Genomic DNA, 5,299 nt, shown 5'->3' on the forward strand with positions numbered 1-5,299 from the left:
TGCTCATTACTTCTGTTTTCAAATTTATCATTGTTGTTCAGTCGCTCAGTCATGTCCGACTCTTTGTGACCCCATGATTTGCAGCATGCTAGGCTTCTCTGAGGTTATTGATATTTCTCCTGGCAATCTTGATTCCAGCTTGTGCTTCTTCCAGCCTAGCGTTTCTCATGATGTACTCTGCATATAAGTTAAATAAGCAGGGTGACAATATACAGCCTTGACATACTCCTTTTCCTATTTGGAACCAGTCTGTTGGTCCATGTCCATGTTCTAACTGTTGCTTCCTGACCTGCCTACAGGTTTCTCAAGAGGTGGGTCAGGTGGTCTGGTATTCCCATCTCTTTCAAAATTTTCCACAGTTTATTGTGATCCACACAGTCAAAGGATTTGGCATAGTCAATAAAGCAGAAATAGATGTTTTTCTGGAACTCTCTTGCTTTTTCAATGACCCAGCGGATGTTGGCAATTGATCTCTGGTTCCTCTGCCTTTTCTAAAACCAGCTTGAACATCTGGAAGTTCACAGTTCACGTATTGCTGAAGCCTGGCTTGGAGAATTTTGAGCATTACTTTACTAGCGTGTGAGATGAGTGCAATTGTGTGGTAGTTTGAGCATTCTTTGGGATTGCCTTTCTTTGGGATTGGAATGAAAACTGACCTTTTCCAGTCCTGTGGCCACTGCTGAGTTTTCCAAATTTGCTGGCATATCGAGTGCAGCACTTTCACAGCATCATCTTTCAGGACTTGAAATAGCTCAGCTGGAATTCCATCACCTCCACTAACTTTGTTTGTAGTGATGCTTTCTAAGGCCCACCTGACTTCACATTCCAGGATGTCTGGCTCTAGGTGAGTGATCACACCATCGTGATTATCTGGGTTGTGAAGATCTTTTTTGTACAGTTCTGTGTATTCTTTCCACCTCTTCTTAATATCTTCTGCTTCTGTTAGGTCCATACCATTTCTGTCCTTTATCGAGCCCATCTTTGCATGAAATGTTCCCTGGGTATTTCTAATTTTCTTGAAGAGATCTCTAGTCTTTCCCATTCTTTTGTTTTCCTCTATTTCTTTGCATTGATGGCTGAGGAAGGCTTTCTTATCTCTCCTTGCTATTCTTTGGAACTCTGCATTCAGATGGGAATATCTTTCCTTTTCTCCTTTGCTTTTCGCTTCTCTTCTATTCACAGCTATTTGTAAGGCCTCCTCAGACCCTTATGGCAGAAAATGAAGAGGAACTAAAAAGCCTCTTGATGAAAGTGAAAGAGGAGAGTGAAAAAGTTGGCTTAAAGCTCAACAATCAGAAAACTAAGATCATGGCATCTGGTCCCATCACTTCATGGGAAATAGATGGGGAAACAGTGGAAACAGTGTCAGACTTTATTTTTTTGTGCTCCAAAATCACTCAGATGGTGATTGCAGCCATGAAATTAAAAGATGCTTACTCCTTTGAAGCAAAGTTATGACCAACCTAAATAGCATATTAAAAAGCAGAGACATTACTCTGCCAACAAATGTCTGTCTAGTCAAGGCTATGGTTTTTCCAGTGGTCATGTATGAATGTGAGAGTTGGACTGTGAAGAAAGCTGAGCGCCGAGGAATTGATGTTTTTGAACTGTGGTGTTGGAGAAGACTTTTGAGAGTCCCTTGGACTGCAAGGAGATCCAACCAGTCCATCCCAAAGGAGATCAGTCCTGGGTGTTCATTGGAAGGAGTGATGATGAAGCTGAAACTCCAATACTTTGGCCACCTCATGCGAAGAGTTGACTCATTGGAAAAGACCCTGATGCTGGGAGGGATTAGGGGCAGGAGGAGAAGGGGACAACAGAGGATGAGATGGCTGGATGGCATCACCAACTCGATGGACATGAGTTTGAGTAAGCCTCGGGAGTTGGTGATGGACAGGGAGGCCTGGCGTGCTGCGATTCATGGGGTCACAAAGAGTCGGACACGACTGAGCAACTGAACTGACTGAACTGCGGCTTCTCTGTCCATCACTATCTTCAGGCTTCCTCAAATTCATGTCATTGAGTCAGTGATGCCATCCAACGAAGTTATTGTCAAGTATTATTCATACTACCGTCTAAATGTTTCAATCATTTCTTTTTGCAAATTCATGCTTTTTTTCTCTGCTCCCTGAATGCCTTCCTTCATTTTATTTATCTTTTGAAGTATTGACTTTCATTCTGTTGATATTTTGAGTCTTTTGATATTTGCTCTTAATTAAAATGTTTTTAAATATTTGCTCTTAATCTTCTTTTATGAGATAGTAAACACAGCTCAATTAATTTTTAGCTGTTCTTCTATTACAAGCATTTAGTTATAAATTTTCCTGTAAAGCCTGGTTTGGTTGCATTGCACAAGTTTTTTTTTTTTTTTTTTTTTTACAAGTTTTATTTCTATGAACAGCTTCATTGAGGTATATTTTACATATGGAATTTTCCCATTTCAAGGGTAAAGATTTTTGGTAAATTTACCAAAAGGAGCAATTATTGACCATACACCAGTTTTAGAACATTTTCTTCATTCTAACAGGTACCTTTGTGGCCATTTACCGTTAATTCCCATTCCCACTCACTAGGCAACCACTGATCTGTCTTCATAAATTTGCCTTTTTTAGGCATCTCCTAGAAATATGTGTAGTGTCTCATGTCTGGCTTTTTCATTAGCCTATTTTGAAGTTCATCCATGTTGTATGTTTCAGTTTACTTCTTTTTTATTAGTGGTGGTTTACCACCCTATAACATTTTTGTCTATCCCCTGAGCAGGTAACGGATACTTAGAATGTTTCCAGTTTGGGGCTATAATTAATGAACATTTGCATGCATGTTTTGGTGGGAACATGTATTTTCTTTTGGGAAGATAGGAACGAATGTAATTTCTGGGGCATAGTTAATTTATGTTCATGAAGTTGTCAAGTTTTCCAAAGTGGCTGCACCTTTTAAAATTAATTGATAGCAATGTATGAGGGCTCCAATTTCTCCACATTCTCACCAGTATTTGTTATTTGTGAATAAATAAGAAAGTCATTATACTTTTTGAGTGTGATGTCTCAATTTGCATTTTTAGTTTGCATTTCCCTAATGACTAATAATGTTGATCTTTTCACGTACTTATTAGCTATTTGTTAGCTATTTGTGTATCTTCTTTAGTGAAATGTCTATTCACATCCTTCGCCCATGTTCTAACTGGGTTGTCTTACTGAGTGGTGAGAGTTTTTATTTAAATCTGGATACAAGTCCCTTATTAAATATGTGATGCAATCTTCTAGTCTCTTTTAATTCTGTCCTTTGAAGCACGAAATTTTTGAATTCTAATGAGGTCCAGTTTATCAACTTAAAATTTTATGTACCATTCTTCTGGTATTATTGACAAAATCTTGACCTAACCCATTCTCAAAGGAGTTCTGTTTTCTTCTTCAAGTTTGTTTGATCCATTGTTACTGAATTTTTGTGTATGGTGGGAGGTAAGCAACTCAGTTCACCCTTTTGCATGTGGATATCACTTTGCCAACACCATTTGTTGATCAGTTCTTCCCTTAATGAATTGCCTCACTACTTTTGATGACTGTAAGGATTTATTTCTGGACTCTCAATTCTGTTCATTGATCTACATGTTCATCCTTACTCCTCCTAAACTACCCTGTCTTGAAAACTGCATTTTAAGTTAAATTATGACAAAGGGAAGAAAATGTACTCTTTGTTCTTGTTTCTCAAAATGGTTTTGGCTGTTGTAAATATTTCACGTGGATTTTCTTGGCGATCCAGTGTTTAAGACTCTGTGCTTCCAATGTAGGGGTGTGGGGTTCAGTCCCTGGTCGGGGCACTATGGGACCCCACATGCTGCAAGGTGTGGCCAAAAAAAGAAAATAGGTATTTTATTTACATGATTTTGTATGTATTTTCATAACCAGTTTTTCTAAATTCTATTTTATGGAATTTTAAATTTCCTTTACTTCATCTTTGACCCTTGAGGTATTTTTAAAGTTTCACTATTAACCTCTAAATTAACTGCACTGTAGTCAGAGAATTTGGTGTTACATATCAGTTCTTTGAAAGTTTCTGAGACTTACTTGCCTTATAGCCTAGTAATTGCAAATTTTTATAAATGTCCCATGTAAATGTGACAAAGACTGTATATTCTCTATTTGGGATACAGAGATGTATATATGTTTATTATATCAATTTTATTCAAATGTTTTTGAATCTTCCACAATTTGTGTTTTATTGTATAAGAGAAGTGAGCTGAAATCTGCCACTGTAATGCAAACTTGTCAGTCTTTCTCTGCATTTCTAAGGCTTTTTGTTTTTAACATATTTGAAGCTATTTTGGTATGTGCATAAAAGTTCAAATTTTGTGTTAACTCCATTTGTATTGATCTTATACTCTGAAAATTGTCTCCAAGTCTGTTTTAATAGTTATATAGCTACTCCAGATTTCCCTTGTTTAGCATCTTTTCTTGGTCTAATCTATCTTTAATTTCAACCTATCCAAATCATTTGCTATTGATATGTGTCTTGTAATCAGTTATATAGCTGGATTTTCTAAAAAAATCAAACTTGACCCTTTGTCTTTCAACTAGAAAATGTAGTTCATTTACATTGACTATAATTTTGAGATGTTATACCTATTTTTTACCATGTCATTTTATTATATAAAGATGAAAAAATTCAGGTTTTTTTTTCCCCCCTTTCTTCTTCCCTCACACCACATAATGACTCTGTATTTTCCTTTCTACTACTTGGGGTTTATACTATACACTTAAATAGTCCTATCAGTTGTACTAAAATTTATCTGGAGATTATTCTAATTTCTAGATTAAAAGGTAAAGATAAAAACCATATTTTGGTTTTTAAGAATCTACCCACCCATATGTCATCCTACAGGTTTAGCATATAATCCAGTTTAAAATGTGAGTTACAGGGGGACTTCCCTGGTGGTCCAGTGGTTAAGACTTTGCCTTCCAATGCAGGGGCTGCAGGTTCACCCGGGAGCTAAAATCCTACATAGCTTGCGGCCAAAAAACCAAAACATAAAACAGAAACAATATTGTAACAAATTCAATAAAGACTTTAAAAATGTGCATAATACAAATTACCTAAGGAGATGATGTTTACAAATAATAATCTTTTATGGCCTAAAAGTTATCAGATATTATCAATTTTTTTTTTTCTGAAAATAAGTCCTATACAAAGGACACCATATTTAAAGTACCTCAACACAACTATTTATTACAGGTCAGAGATCTTCTATGAAATTTCAAGCGAGTAAAATTTCATTTAAAGTGTACCACAGTAACTCAACATG

The sequence above is a fragment of the Cervus elaphus genome, chromosome 32, assembly GCF_910594005.1.
Source record: "Cervus elaphus chromosome 32, mCerEla1.1, whole genome shotgun sequence".
Taxonomy (NCBI): Eukaryota; Metazoa; Chordata; class Mammalia; order Artiodactyla; family Cervidae; genus Cervus; species Cervus elaphus.